This window comes from Ambystoma mexicanum, chromosome 1q, assembly GCF_040938575.1.
Source record: "Ambystoma mexicanum isolate Mex_15411 chromosome 1q, UKY_AmexF1_1, whole genome shotgun sequence".
NCBI lineage: Eukaryota > Metazoa > Chordata > Amphibia > Caudata > Ambystomatidae > Ambystoma > Ambystoma mexicanum.
In genome coordinates this window covers 502,630,658-502,647,109 of record NC_090922.1, presented here as the reverse complement: position 1 = coordinate 502,647,109, position 16,452 = coordinate 502,630,658, and the positions used below count along the sequence as shown (strand labels likewise).

Below are 16,452 nucleotides of genomic sequence, written 5' to 3'. Positions count from 1 at the left end.
CACTCAAACTTCTACGCACGACATGGGGGAAACAATGAGGCAATATTATCAAACGCTCTATTCCACAGAGCACCCCGATATAAACGGCCAAACTTCATACCTAGAGGCCCTAAAGATCCAGAAAATCTCAGAAGAAGACAAACAGTCACTAGAGACCCCTATCAGTGAAGAAGAAGTCAATAAAGCCATAAAAGGACTCCCAAGTAACAAAGCTCCAGGCCCGGATGGGTTTACGGCCCCATTTTATAAAAAATACGCAGACATACTAACCCCGACCCTAACAAGACTCCTAAACTCATTCAAAGACACCGGTAATGTGACCCCCACAATGAATGAAGCGAAGGTGCTGGTGTTTCATAAACCAGGCAAAGATCCAACTAATCCCGCATCATACAGACCAATCTCCCTAATCAACCTAGATGTAAAAATATATACCAAAATCCTGGCAACAAGGCTATCCCCGCTCCTCCCTAAACTGATTAGCGAGGATCAATCAGGCTTCATTCCAGGCAGGCAAACCCACGATAATACTAGGAGGCTAGCCCACCTGATCGAAAAAATAGGGATAACCCGCACCCCAGCGATACTACTGTCAGTAGACGCCGAGAAGGCCTTCGATAGAGTGGAGTGGTCCATACTGTTTAGGGTTCTGGAATCCATGGGGTTTGGGGAAAAATATATCGCGAGTATTAGAGCAAACTACAATTCCCCATCCAGCAGAATATCCATTAATGGCGAGCTTACTGGCAAGGTAACGATAACGAGAGGAACGAAACAGGGTTGCCCCCTATCACCACTATTGTACGCTCTCTTCTTAGAACCCCTCCTAATCAAAATACGGGAGTCAATACACATTAAAGGGATAGAAATGGCGGGTCAGCAACACAAAGTTATTGCGTATGCAGACGATATGCTGATAACCTTAGAGGACCCTGAATCTACTTTATCGGCCACAGTTAGAGAACTAGAAAACTATGGGACCATCTCTGGCCTAAAAATAAATAGGAAAAAATCAGAGATCCTCATCCTGGCAGGGGATAGAACGAACATAGAAAGGCAGGCAAAAACACTGGACCTCAAGATAGTACAGAAAGGCATTAAATATTTGGGAATAAATGTACCCCCAAAAATAGAACAATTCTACGGGGAAAACTACCCGTCGCTAATTTTAAACATCCGAAGAGAATTAAACAGATGGAACCCACTACAGATATCCTGGTGGGGTAGAATACAATCAATCAAGATGACCATCCTCCCAAAGGTACTATATTATTTTCAGGCTCTCCCAGTGGGGGTCCCAGACACGTTCTTCAAAACCTTAACAAAAATGGTATCGTCCTTCATATGGAAAGGGAAAACACCGAGAATTGCCAGAAAGGTCCTCACGGCCCCAACCAGAGAAGGAGGAATGGCGCTACCCCACTTTAGAAAATACTATCAGGCAGCACAGCTAAAAGTTCTAAGGGAGTGGGTGGGGGAGGATCCGCAACAGATATGGGCCAAACAAGACAGAGCAGTAGCAAAGACCCCACTGGTAGAACTTCTCTGGAAACAGAGGCAGCACAGGCATGAAAATCTAAGGCTAAGCGAAATCATGAAGACAACGTTAGAAGCATGGGATAGCCAAACAAAAAAAGGCATAATGACCACAGTGATCGGACCCTTTACACCCATCTGTAGAAACCCACTATTTCCACCAGGGATGGAACAAGGGGCATATGACACCTGGGAGAAAGCGGGCATTACTAAAATAGGAGAGATGTTTATGGACAAGGAAATCATCCCCCTGGAGTCATGCGTGGCAACCACGAGAAACCCTAAAAGTGATAGATACAGATATGAACAGCTAAAACACTGGCTCAACTCTCCAATAATCACCGAGGCAGCAACCAGGGACCTTACAGGGTTCGAAACATACATCATATCCAACACGGGGGAGAGAAAGTGGGTATCAACTTTATACAAATACATAAACTCACAAGGGGAAAGCATTAAATGGTCATACAGAATAAAATGGGGCAGAACATTGGGGGAGGAACCAACGGATAAACAATGGGAGGACCTATGGAAACAGATCCCCAGAATGACCCGCTCGGTACAAACTAGGGAAATGTGGGTCAAAATAATGACACAGTGGCACTACACTCCAGAGAGGCTCCACACAATGTACCCCAACACGTCCAACCACTGCTGGAGAGGATGTGACGAAGTGGGAACTTGGAGACACATATGGCATGACTGTAAAGGCATAAAACCCTTTTGGGAAGAAGTGAAAAACGAGATGGGCAAAATATTCCCGGATGTGGGGCTGATGGGGGAGGAGGTGTGGCTCTGTGGAATCAAAGACGACATAGCAAGGCAATACAACAAAACGCAATGGAGATCATTCATGGGACTACTCATTGCAGCTTGGACCACCATTGCACAGAACTGGAAAAATAAAAATACCCCACTGACCTACACCTGGCTACAGAAAGTATGGGCCCATATAACAATGGAGAAAATTACCCACAAACTCCAAGGAACAGGAGACAAATTTGTAAAGGAATTGGAAGGGACCCTGCAATACCTCCAGTCAGACTTTATGGAGCAATGGTGCCCCCATAACATAAAAATCTAGGACATATTTAACGCATAACAGGATCCCCGGACAAAATGACTCCATCCGTCCCGTGGGGAGGGAGGGGGGAGGGGGGGAAGGGAATGTTATAAGATTCAATGTTAACTTCTTCATGTAATATTTATGTAAAACTAATAAATATAAGTTTAAAAAAAAAAATGTCCAGTTTCTCACAAACTGCCATAAAAAGGTCCTGCTGGTGCTACACAGTTTGCTGTGTAAAGCAATTCATTGTATTTCATAAATGTGTACCACACTGCCTCCTTAACTCACTTAACTGGTACAGTACTGGCACAAACGGTGCAACCTTCATTCACATACAGAAAAGACAAAACATGCAGCAGAAGTTGAAACTTCCCAAAATACAGGAAAGGTACAATATGGGTTTCAGTGCAAGCGCCCTCACACAAAGAACAGGTATCACATAGGGAAGTGCATTGAAAGCTTCCTTTACACACTGGACAGATACATCATGGTCCACAGCACTGCACGCTACTATCACACACCAAACAGGTACAGCATGGGAAGCAGCAGCTTCAAATTCCCTCAAAGGCACACATAGGTCAGATTCTAGGCAGCGGTGCCGTAAAGTCTTCAAAAGTACAAGCTTTCCTCACAAATACAGCACACACAGTTGCTATATGCATAGGGCCAGCACAGGCTTACCTCACAAACGGAACAGGCTCATCCACAGCATAGGCAGGAACAGCACAATCTTTTCTCAAACAGGTTCAACATGGATCAGACTATTGCAAGCTTTCCTCAAAATCCATCAGGATCCGCATGGCGCAGTCCACTGGATGATTTCCACAAACAGGTACAGCATGTACAGGGTCACTACAAGGTTCCATAACAATCAAATATACATTCAGCATGGACTGGGCTACGGCAAGATTACATCTCAAACAGATACAATATTTATACAACAAGAGCAAACTTCTCTCACAAACTTTTTAGCACAGTAAAGTGGAAGTTGCCTCACAAAAATGTCAATGCAAGTCCCACAAAACCAAATACAGTTATAGACCGGCCAGTGGCGTTTCCCTCATGAGTGGGTGTAAGTACAGCATGTACAAGTCTATTGCATGTTTCCCTAATAAATGGGTACATGGCAGCATGGGTGGAGCCAGGCAAGCTTCCCTCACAAACTGATGAGTATGCTCAGGGCCACTGCAAGCTTCTCTCACAAACAGGTACAACATGGGCAGGTTCAGTGCAAGTCCCGTTCAAACAGGTACTGGCACAGCATGCCAGGACCAGTGTAAGAGTCCGTCCCAATTATGCGCAAGTACAGCATTGTCAGAGCAGCTGATTGCAAGGGCCTGTGAACATTACACTCAAATTGGTACATTTATGGCACAAACAGGATCAGTGCAAGCTTCCCCCACACACTGGTACAGCATGTGCAAGGCCATTGCAGGTTTTCTTCCTCAACTAGCACGTGTGCAGCATGGTCAGAGCCGGGGCAGACCCCCCCAACAGACAACTTGTACAGCACAGGTAGTGACTGTGCAATTTTCACTTGAAAAGGACAGGTACAGTATGAGCGCTAGTCAATACAGCCTGCTAGCTCCAGTGCATGAGGAGAGCTCTTATTTCATGTAACCCTCCAACTCAATCAGCAGCTCTTACCAGTGACTGTGTAATGGCTGTGGAGTGGGGCAGTTAAAGGGGGTGCACTGTGCAAACGTACCTGCTTTCTGCACTCTGTCTCGTCAATAGCTTAATACCAGACTTGTGGAAGGTCCAGGTAAAGAAGATGGGGTGATAAGCGTAACTGTTTCTGACCTGCACAAAAAAACATGCACAACCATTACCCCTTGCAGAAAGTCTTCAGTCCCAAGTATGCCCAGTATTCCCACTAGCCAATCTCCTGCTGTCCAAGGAGGTGGGAGGGGGCAGCCAGGGGTCAAATCTTAAGAGTGCAGCTTGGCTGAAGAATATGTGGGCCTTTAGAGTGCAAGTGAACTGCAGGTAAAGTGACATCAGGATCCTCTATGTTCAATAGAATGTCAAGTGGATTGTTAGTCACTCCAGCCCTGCTTTTAAGTTACATCAATTTTTTTCCATCATCAAATTGCTAGTAAGACCTTCCTAAATGTCCAAGTATTTTAATTATTTTCACTTGCAAAGTGTCATATTTGACCAGTAGTTTAACATTAGAAGACCTGCATAAAGCTTTGACAGATCGAGTGCTAGGCATTTACCCTCAACATGCACATATTCTCAGCCATCAGGCTTATCTTGGATTTATAACCTGCACTGCATGTAAATATACAGTCAAAGACAGTAAGTAAGGGCCTCATTACACGGAAGGCGGTGAGCCATGGCGCTATTAGCGCCATGGCTCATGCCGGTAAAATACCGGCACCGCCTTGGCGGAAGGGGATTTACCGCCCCATTCCAAGGTTGGTGGGGCGGTAAATCCCCCTTCCGCCATTGCCCTTCCCCATTCCCATTTCTGCCCCATAGGGCTCTATGGGAATGGGGAAGGTGCTAATTACGGCACCGCAATTTTGCGGTGCCGTAATTAGCTCCGAGGTCCCTTAGCGGGTTGGTTTTTAACGCCTGCAAAAAGCAGACGTTAAAGCACCAACCCGCTAAGGGACCTCGTAGTAAGGCGGTAATGGTTAACGGTCACCGTTACCATTAACGGTGGCCGTTAACCATTACCGCCTTCCGTGTAATGAGGCCCTAAGACTTGACCAGTACAGTTCAGTATTGCTTTGAAAGTTAGCACAGAAATAGCAAATTAATAAGGCATCTTTGTTAACTTTACAAGAAATACTACATAAGGCTTGTAGCTGTGAATTCGTCTAGGTACCGATTGCCTGGGGTGTGCATGCGCTGTTGTCCCTAGTCGTTAATCTCATGTGTTCGGAGGGCGCGTGTTGATACTTTTCTGCAGTACTAGTCCTAGGTGGGTCTGTTGGTTTCTGCTTAGGGTTGGTACATCTTTAGTAGCTTTCTGGTGTTATTGTTTATTCTTAATATGAGGAGCATATAATTTGCAGCCCTGGTGTATGTCCCTCTAATATTACATAGGAGCAGTATTAAGACCTGGCCAAACTGCATTCTTCCCTATTGGGGGCAGTTCGATCTCTATCGACCTCTATGAAAGACACCCTTAATTAGATATCTCTGAAGAATGCAAGGTGGTTAAGCCTACGAAGAAGAAGGTATAAATATCTCCTGAAGATGAGGAGCAATTTTGGTCAGCATATATTTCGGCCCCAAGTCATAACTTTCTCTAAATCTGTAGAACAACAGGAACTCGATATTTGTTTGCCTCCTGTAAGGTCTAGTGTCTGCTATTTGGGATTTCACCAAACCTATGAAGCCTGTGATGTCAGACCGCAGGACATTCAACTCATGTTTATTTGACCAGAAGTGTGATTATGTACCAGTCCAAACACATGGTGGCTCGCCATCTGCAGATTAAATTAACTCTTCTTAAGAGTCGGTCAGAATTGGTTTTCCTGTACATTTTATGCTCTGCATGAAAAGAGCCCTGAAACCTCTGGTGTACATTTTGCTCAGAAGTCATCCCTTTCACCAAAAAGGTTTCCTGTATTTTTTTTTTATTTCCTAAGCCTTTTGTTTAATTTATCTTCTTTTCAGATCAACTGGAAGAAGACCCTGCTTACTGCATACTCCTTACTACGCTATACCATTTCTGAGATTTCACATAGATACCCTTCAGGCCACCCTGCAAATTCCCCTATCCATGGTCAAGTTCAGAAAGGGGGAGGTCAGGTTAGTTCTGGCAACCCACATGATTTATCTGAGAATGCTGGCTCGCTTAGAGTCTGTTATTTGCCTCAATGCAAGCACGTTTCCAGTCCTCCTTCTTTATCTTGTGTTAAGGCCTTGGGTGTGCAGACTAGGGTTGGGCGATACGGACCAAAAGTCATATCTCATTATTTTTGGGCTGAATGTCGATATACAATATATATATCTTGATATTGTTTATATGGGTACAAAGCTCAGTTATAAGCCATCAACTACATGTAACTACATGTGAGATGTCACAAATACCTTTATTGACACTGATCAAAATAAAGTGAAAACACAGGGTTCCTCTTCCTGTTTGCGAATACACAGAGCTCTGTAAATATAAAAACGTAAATACAAAACTGTCATATACGTTACCTATTTATATATACATATAAATATAAATCTTGATGCTAATGATATTGTCTCATCCTATAACGATTTGGAAAATATATAGATATATCTCCAATACTCGATATATCGCCCAGCCCTAGCACAGACCAAATTATGTCTCTCTGCAGATGGCAGGGAATATGGCCAAAGCAAATGCAGGCTTGGAAAAGCAAAGAAATCTTAGGAATGTCCCGGACCTCATAGGATCAGAAATCACAATGGGAGGAGGATGGACTCCAAAGGAGAAGGAACTTCACATAAACAGTTCGGAGTTGCTGCAGGATTCCTTCGCTCTGAAGAGTATGGCGAAAGATCGAGTGATTTGTTGTGTTCTTCTGAGAATGGACATTTCAGATGTACGATACACCAACAAGATAGCAAAATAATGCTGCCACTTTTGTCTGGTCAAATAGATTCTGCTTCAGGCCGAATATCTCCCTGGCCCACAAAAAACTGTGGCCGACCAAATTCCAGACAGCTTCTCGACTCCAGCAACTGGAGGTTGCATTCATCATTGTTTCATAGAATATTCCCTGGGGTCCCTTAGAGGTAGACTATCAGCTGAGAATGGAGCTATGATGCAAAGAAAAGTCCTTCAGTAAGAGACTGGACTCAGAGGCAGTGGATTGGGATTTTTTGCAAACAGAACTGGATACAAATCAAGTGGTATGATTTCCCTGCATTCTTCATTTTTCCGAGAATGCGCATGTGTGGACCCAGAGGTCACCAGTGGTTCTGGGGACCCCTCTTTGGCTGTATCAAGGGTGGTAGCTGCCCCTGTTCGAAATATCTATGGAAGCACTCCCCCCTCATTTCTATGTTTCCTCACATCCTTGTGGATCCATAGGGCAACACATGCAAACTGGTGCTTCATGGTTTCCTCCAGTTGGAGGTGTGGAAGATTTCAGGGGTGTCTGGCATGTTGAAGGACTTTCAGCATCAGCTTCTTCAATTGTCACTCAATCAATAGTAACTTTATTCGGCCATAAGGCCATCAAAGTACATCATAAGACATAAACAGTTAGAATAACTAATCAGAAATCATAGTCTGCTACCCCCGGGCCTTTCCTAAAGACAGCCTCCCTTGGATTCTAGTCAATCAGCCAAATAAGCAAGCTCCCCCGGCCCTTTACCACGGTGGAATTGCATTAGGTCCAGAGAGCAATAGATGCTGTAGTCTAATTCCAATGGTGTAAATGTTGTGTTAGGTGTAGACATTTATTTCAGTGATACTACGTGGTGATGGACGGTGTCATGTTGAAATCCCCAAAATACCACTAACCACTCTGTCTTCCCTCAATTTGATGCATATGGAATCAAATGCACCCGCCACCCAGTGTAGTGAAATTTTGTACAGTTTACAATATAATCCGGAATTATAGATGAGCATCCGCATACCCATCGAAACCTGTGGATACATTAGTTAATTAACGTTTCCCTAGATTCAAAATGGGTATAGGCAACTTTAGGTACTCTACGCAGACATATCAAATCCACCTTAAGGGTCCCTCCCATGTTTACATAGACCATACCTTGCCCAAACTACAATCTCAAACCCCTGTGACTGGAGACATCAGGGGTTGGTTTGGGGTCTTCATAGTCTACCATACCACCTGGTTTGCCACCCAGATGTGTGGTTCTGAATCCCTAGCAAGCCAGCCTGACTTCATACAGCCTGATGTTTTGGCTGAGAAATCTTATTCTGTGGCCTTGAGATTTGCACACACATAACAGGATCAAGCGGCAGAGGCCCCTTCTCAGACAAGCCATCGTTTGATCCAATATGTTCACCATTAGTGCAGGGCACATTTTGGCAGGTCTCCAAGCAATGGGAATTTCTCCATTGTTGACTGGAGAACCCTTATATTGCCCTCGCTTCTAGATTGGCGCACCCCCTTGTCTCCACCTCTTCTTTTATCTCCAAGAGAAGCTTTTTAGGGCTGCTATTTCAGCCAAAACGAGGATACAATTGCACTTACCCTTACATCCCATTAATAGTCCCTCATCAGCTCTTCCGGGGTAGTGGTTGGGGTAACAAGTGTTCCAGGTTGAACGGGGCAGGAAAAGTTGACACACAATTGCGGCCCATTTTCCACATGCATGGCCCCCTGCCTCTTCTTTATAATATCTTATTGGGGTTGGGGGCTGATCCTGGGCTTCGGCAGCCCTTCCACCTGCTCCCTTAGCAACGGGGAGCCAAGCACAGCATTCTGATTTATGATAGTTCAGCCGCAGTTTTCCTTTATCTTGTTTGCACTAGAAATCCCTGAAATTGCAGCAGTAAGAACAGGGGCAGTTAACTCATAGCCCTCATTGCCCCCTGCGCCTTCCTCAACTGAATTAAATTAATACACAGACTTGGTACCACAAGTGACAATACTAGCTACAGGATTATCTACCCATCTGCTCATTGGGCTGCAAGTAATCACTGCACTGTCGTTGCTCTGAACGTTACCGGTGAATAAGATAATGATAAGCTTAGAAGCGTTGCCTGAAAAAAATAGGGCTATGAGGCTGCACCTTGGTACATAATGTAGAAGGCAGCACCTGCATGTTCATGTAAGTGTCAATATTTTCTGCTTTCATTGGGTAAACACCGGGAAGCTTTGCAGCGGTGAGGGGAGTGGGGGGCAGTGGGAAGATGTGAAACATCCTCCCCTGTGGAAGCCTTCACTAGTGTAGATGCCATGCCGGAAAAAAAGGAGAGGACAGTAAAACGGTTGGCAATTCAATTAGATGGAGCTCCCGAGCTGCAGCCTCTCACCTGGAGAGTGTACTATTCTCTGCTAACAAAGCAGTCCTTTCACCCACCAACACCAAGCAGCTTCAGGACATTCCAGGCTGCTCCGGGACCTGTACCAAAATATCAGTTGTAAAAGGAGTCTTCAGTCCCCCACGGGTACGAAAACACCCTGCGGGACGCCAACACCCGCACCCTTATCCCCAGGGGGCTTCTTCAATTGTCATAGAACCCTGGACTCCCAGACCTTTTAAGGGTTACTGCACAGCTTGAGAGGCTTGGGTCAGCTGAGTTTTTGAAATTCTGATGCTACTATTTAAACAAGGTAACGTTTTTCATACCATAAATCTATACAGAAAGGCAATTTCAGAGGGCCATGAGTTTGTTGATGGCTCGGTCATTGAATCTCAACAATTAGCTGTCTTCTCAAAGAGGTTGAAGTTTTAAAGCCTCAGTGCCTAAATATATTACACTTAGGTGAACTTGGTTTTCAACTTGTTTAATCATGGCCATCAAATGAAATGTTATCACTGAAACATTTGTTAGCACAACTAACTGTTATTATGCCTCATTCGTTTAAAAGAGTTTCAGTACGCTAACTTTGGGTGTTTACCAATAGGTTTTTCCCAATTTTGGTGTTTGTGTTAACATTACGAGACATGCTACATTTTTATAAAACACAGGTGTAGATTTTCCCATCATGGTTTCCCCCCTGCCGAAATCTCTTATTTCTTAGCAGGCTCGTGTTGAAGATGTTATGAAAATTAAAGAGGAGATCCAGCTTCAGAACGGGCATTTGATGTATATTCAGACTACTCTGTTTTCTGCAAGACCAAAAGCAGAGCCTGGAGAGCGGGCCTTTCATAGACTGACTGTGGATTATGAAAACCTTGACCAACGCGATTGACGTTTTTAAGTTCTTTTTTCTAAATTCAAACCAAATCCAAGTTTGTAAACCTTTTAATGCACTAACTGAAAACTTTAGATTGTGTAGGGAAGGTGTTCAGCTTATTAGACTCACTGTGCTTAGGGGATTGCGCATACTACATGCAAAACATTGAGTGTCTAATGCTGTCCTGCTTGAAATGGTTTTTTCCCCTCACTGACAATGGGAACTGCTCCCCAATGGTTGTGTGTGTCTGTTTCATCACAATTGTATTGCATTGTGGATAAAAGGGAAATGCGGGACTGAATTCTTTGTATACCAATGGATTTTTAAGTGGGAGAATGTCTTGGTTTTTTTCTATGTAAAGGATATGTCCAGCTCTGTGCGCGATTCTCTTTGTTGCTCATTCATCTTGAGACCACCATCTGATGGAAGAAAAGAAGTCTCTGGGACTTTCGAAAGCTTATGCATATATCATCTCAGTGTAATATGTTCAGTTAGTCCAATAAAAAGGTATCAAATCTTGGTATTTTGTAGGATTGTAAAACTGGAGTAATAATTATAATTGTTCTTTTATAATGCGCTTAATACTAGGGAATTAAGCGCATGATCGGGATTCAAACCTGTGTTGCGCTGCATTGTCTTCTTTCCAAGACAGCAGCTTTGCCCTTGAGCTATCCTTCCTCATCAAAATAGAGCCTGAAATGATTTCCCTGAAGTTTTAAAGTTAAAAAAAGTTAACCCTGTTCTTTCTTTGCTGCCGCCAATTCAGAAAAGGAATAGATCGCACAATTGCAGCCTGCATATCTCTATTAAAATAGTGATTACCATGAATTGGACAAATTGGGTATAAGCATCTGATACTGAAAATATGTTAATTGAAAGCTGGTTCTACATGTTTTCATGAACTGCCATTTAAAAGACTGCTTTTTTTCACTATGCGGATAATAGTTTTGGCCAGTGTTGCTGAGTAAATATTCTTTAAAATGCATAATTTGCATCACATTTTATAAAAAAAACTCCCCCATGGGTACTATTCAAACAGGGCGATTTCTGTCCGCCATAAGCAACGTTCTCTTTTAGTTGAACCACACCCAGCACAGCTCCTGCGGCTCCCCTCTTAAAGCACTTGGGTGGGTGCATCATGTGTGCTAGTTTAAATGTTAGTTAATAGGGCTATTCATGTATTCATGCAATGTTTGTCGGATTCCTGTAAATTTATTTATGCAATGTTTGTCGAATGCGGGTATCCGACAAACATTGCATGAATAAATAATCCGGGTCCATGTATCTGACAAACATTGCATAAATAAACTGGGTCGCGGCTGAGGTCCATCCGTGGCTGAGGACTGTAACTGCCTGTTGTGACCCCTTGCACGGGGTCACCAGAGGAAGCTACAGTTTGCTCGCGGATGCTTTCTATTTCTATTTTCTTTCCCCCAGCGCAGAGCATGGGTTTGGGCCGGCTGACTCTCACCGGATCCCGGGATCTGGCTACACATCTGGTGCCGGATCTCAGATCCAGTGAGACCCGGTTTAATCGCCAGTGCTGAGAACAACAGTAAAATTACAGTAGTGGTACAAGCTTCACTTGCATTGAGATGGCCATGCACATTACCAACAACACTCACATTCCGAACAACAGTAAAATTACAGCAGTGGTGCAAGTTTCACTCGCATTGAGATGGGAAAGCGCATGCTGTGGGATATATTGACCCACTCAACAGCAATCAACATCACCAAGCTGCATTTGCGCAAGAAACAGCAATATGGCTGCGCTGGATCCTGTGAGCGCCATGGCTTAAAAAAATGCATTTTTCAACAAACAAAAAATAAGGGCTGCACCGTCCTGCCAAGCACGCATCAGGCAGGATGGAACAAGGGGATACACTGAAGGAGCGTGCCAGGGCGCTCCCAAATATATAAATGCAATAAAGTGAAAAGGCAGCACTGCTTTGCTGAAAACCCAAAATTCCCCTTCAAAATGAAACTTTTTCACCCTTTAAAATTGCTGCTAATTCCATCTGTTCTTTCTTAAACTACATTGTGCCTCAGCAAAACCAGGCATGATTTCTGAATGACAGGCCCTGTCAAACCAACTCTGAGAGAAATAAACCAGGAACTTCACATTTACATGCACGGGAACACGTTTATTTCTTTCCAAAAGTATCCAAAGCTCAGCAGTTCAAAGAGACTCTACCTCTCTGAGCTTGGTCAGTTTCAATATATCTGTGCTTCAGACAAAACTCCTGCTTTCAAGAAAATTACTTTGGTTGCAAAGACAGTGTGGGAATCTGATGCAGCTGCCAAACCGAATTTAAAGAAAGAAATGCTAGCTTTTCACCACACATGTAAAAAATGGCCTTTGTAAACTGAAGGAAAAAAATTGCCCGTTTAAAAAGTAAATTGATGAATGAAAGCTTGCATTACCTAGCAATGTAAAGGGTTATGTTGTTGAAAATAAAGATTTCAAAACACATGGGCTGAATTTGCAAGCTCTCAAAAACAATTGTTCCAGATGGTAGAGCTAAAAGCTTCCCTCTAAGGAAGGGAGCCACACCATAAACTCTCAGCAGATACTAACACCTAAATGATAATTACTAGGTTGGAAAGAATCTAGTCTAGGCTAACCCACTGACAATGGAACTCCCAGGGCAAGGACGTTGGAAGTGTGAAGGGGCAATAAACGTTCAATCAAGCTGAGAAACCCCCACCTTGCTTTGAAGGAAATGACAGTTGGAAGCAGTTGAAGGAAGAAAAAATAAATGATCCAGTGACAAAGGACTGCCATTTGTTTTCAAAGACTATTTCATAAATAAACTTTAAAGACTTTTATCTCTGCAGCAAGACTTTGTAAAGATGTAGCGTTTTCGCAGTGTAAAAGTGATTTTTGGGGATTTTCTTTTAAGACATGGTAGAATTCACTGACACCTTGGGGACTGAAATGGCAAAGTATGGCGGATTACATGAAAAGCAACTATGTTGCAAATGCGAATTTGTGTACATACAGCCCTCATGATCATCCACACCCATGTATAAAGTTATAGAATGTTGAGTAATATAAATCCCATTGAAAATTGTGAAAAACGTGTAGAAGGGCGAAACATAGGTCTCAATGACTGGAGGATTGGACTGCTATGCGCTGCACAAAATATGTAACTTGTGTACATAAGTTACTCAGAGATTGCAATTGTATAACTGTATGTTTGTGGCAAAAACAGATTTTATTTAAAGTAACTGTGGGAGGTTTTTGGACATTGTAAAACTCACTTCATAAATCTGACATAATTTTCCTGAAATCCAACCAGCTGAGAGCGAGGCAGAGACTATCACCCTTGTCCAATCCCGTTGTTAGAGGCGTGTTTAGTTAAGCCTGCCCCAGCCAGATACTTTGATGATGTCACTATGCATTATAAATAAGAGTCCCTGACAAGACTCTAGACACACACTATTCCTCATGTTCCTGCGCTGCATTCCTGTTCCATCCATCCAGATTCCAGATCCCAACTACAAGGCCAAAGCATTGCTGACCCTACGCCAGGGCCCTCTGAAAAACCCAAGCAGTGCTGATCCTATCCCAGCAAGGCCTCAATTCTGAAAACCCACTAATCTCCCATTAAAAAAGGGAAAGCAGTGGAGTTTTTGGGAAGCATCCTGATACCACTAACTGCATGCATCCTGCCATCCTGCCATTCACTTGGCCTTTAGTATCCAGTGACCAGAATTGCCATTCCAGTCAAGTGCCATCCGGTGACCGAAACTGCCCAGCTGTTTGCCAGGTGCCCTGCCATGTAATGGCCAGAACCGGTGGATGTCCAAAATCCCAAACTAAAAGTGTACTATAAGTATCATCACTGCCCCATAGAAATCCATAGTATACCTTGTCTCGCCTATACCTTTATACCCCTCTATAAGCCATCCTACCCTTATCATGCTAACTTGTTAATACTGTCAGAATCCTTCTTGCAACCCTGCCCTTGATTTCTAGCGCTAGTTCTTTAGCAATTTTGTCTTGTGTAATCCTAAACCATTAGTCCTATTTCGAGTGATCGGACTGGTTCCGCCAGGGTTGGCGCTAGGGTGAGAGGGTTGAACTCGCGAATCAACCCAGGAGCTTACTGTGTCCATCTTTGGTGGCTTAGCCTGAATACTCTAGTGTAAAGTAAAACTGTTCTGATCACAACCGATTTCCTTTCCTATTTCACAGCTCCATTTGACTAAAAGCACCCCTTTGTATAGCTTGCATAACCCAATTTACCAGCTAGAGACTTATTTCACTTCTATATTGTTCCTGTAATATACCTCTACACCCCAACCAAAATCCGAATCAGTGTATTTAAAAACTATTTGGGTAATTTCAGGTAGGAATTGCAAAATTGCAAAGTTTCCAACGTGTCATTTTGCTGAAATCTGTTTTAAACTTGCCACTCATTTTCAAACTGTATGCTCTTGGTAATCCATTCTTTGTGATTGTTAGTGTCTTTTCATTGTTGCTTTAGTGAGGAATTATATTTGCTTCAAGGTTTTTAACACACATTCATTAGTTATTTGTCCATTTCCGAGTGTCATTTCATACCATTGAAAGGGGTTTAAAATCTGTTTTTCTCTCTTATTTGGGGAGGGAAGGTCAGATTTGTATTCCGTTTCTTGTCTCTTATTCCCGATTACCTGCTGCTTCTGTTTATCGACTCAGAATTGATTATTTGTGGGTTGAAATTCTAACTTGGGTGCTATCTTTCCTAAATCAAAAAGTGCTCCTATTCCGCTGTGCTGTGTTTATGTTCCACTAGCAGGTTAAACCCAGTGCACTGCTCACATTCTCATTGTAATTATCACCCCATTGGTGATTGCTGCCCCATATTAAAAAGTGTATGATTTCTTTTGAATTTTAAAATAAATAAATATTGTATTTTACCAACCAGCCTGGTTCATGGTCCATTGGGACCCGGGGTATTTGAAAAGGGGTGTGATATGAGTGGTGTATCATCTCAATATTGAATCCATAGAATATAAAAAGATAAGCATTTCAGTCGTGCGCTGCATACTAGGCCAGGACAAAGGTGTGTGTCGCCTGATTGAAATCCTTAACAATGCGCATTACCAACGACACTCACATACTGAACAACAGTAAAATTACAGCAGTGGTGCAAGCTTCACTCGCATGCAGATGGGCAAGCGCATGCGCATTACCAACGACACTCGCATGCAGAACAACAGTAAAATTACAGCAGTGGTGCAAGCTTCACTCGCATTGAGATGGGCACGCGCATGCGCATTACCAACCACACTCACATGCTGAACAACAGTCAAATTACAGCACTGGTGCAAGCTTCACTCGCATTGAGATGGGCAAGCGCATGCGCATTACCAACGACACACACATGGAGAATGACAATAACATGGGCAGCAGTGCTGCAAGCTTCAATTACATTAAGATAGGAACAGGCATTGTATTGTATTAATTTTTATGTATTGGATATTTGTAAGGTGCCTACACAACAACTGGTGCTTCAAGGCGCTACAAGATAAAAGAAAGCAGGAGGTGGGACAAGGGGGAAAGATGATAATAACGGTCCTACTAGGCCTTGTGACATTCAGATTGTGCAAGTGCAGTAACAAGAAGTGTAAGTGAGAGGAGGGGGAGTGCTGGTCTGCACCAAGTGCAAAATGCTAGGGTGGAAAAGGAAGTGCAGGGTAAAGAAGGGAGAGCGCGAGTCAATGGGAGAGGAAGAGTGGGGGGGCACAGGGCCTAGGAGGGTGCTAACGGGAGGTCAGGAGGGCATTTGCCAGGGGTTGCATGGGGGTATGGGGTGAGGGTCCCCATGCTAAGTTTGAGCAGGGGGATGGGCTGAGTGCAGAGGGGCTAGTGCCCTGTAGAACTCAGAGGGAACCAGGCAACCAGTCACTGTGGCAGACAGGGGTGTTAGCAGGGGAGGGGGAGAGAGAAGGAAGAAGAGAAAAGGAGGGTTTTGACGAGCTTTCTGGAATTTAAGAAGAAAACATTTGCAAAAAGTCTCTGGAAGCTAAAATCATGTTGGC

General features: G+C 43.6%; 1 protein-coding gene across 5 annotated transcripts in view; it reads right to left on the bottom strand.

Annotated features, from left to right (window-relative positions):
- Positions 1-16,452, bottom strand: part of LOC138529743 (zinc finger protein 850-like) — a 144,485-nt gene that overhangs the window by 113,738 nt on the left and 14,295 nt on the right. For 2 of the 5 annotated variants that reach the window (XM_069640856.1, XM_069640859.1), the window contains 2 exons: positions 4,314-4,408; positions 3,287-3,457 (listed from right to left, as the gene is read on the bottom strand). The exons of 2 other annotated variants lie outside the window; for them this stretch is intronic. The gene's annotated coding sequence lies outside the window, so the exon portion shown is untranslated. The remainder of the gene's footprint in view (positions 1-3,286; positions 3,458-4,313; positions 4,409-16,452) is intronic. One more of the 5 variants, XM_069640857.1, reaches the window with a different exon arrangement.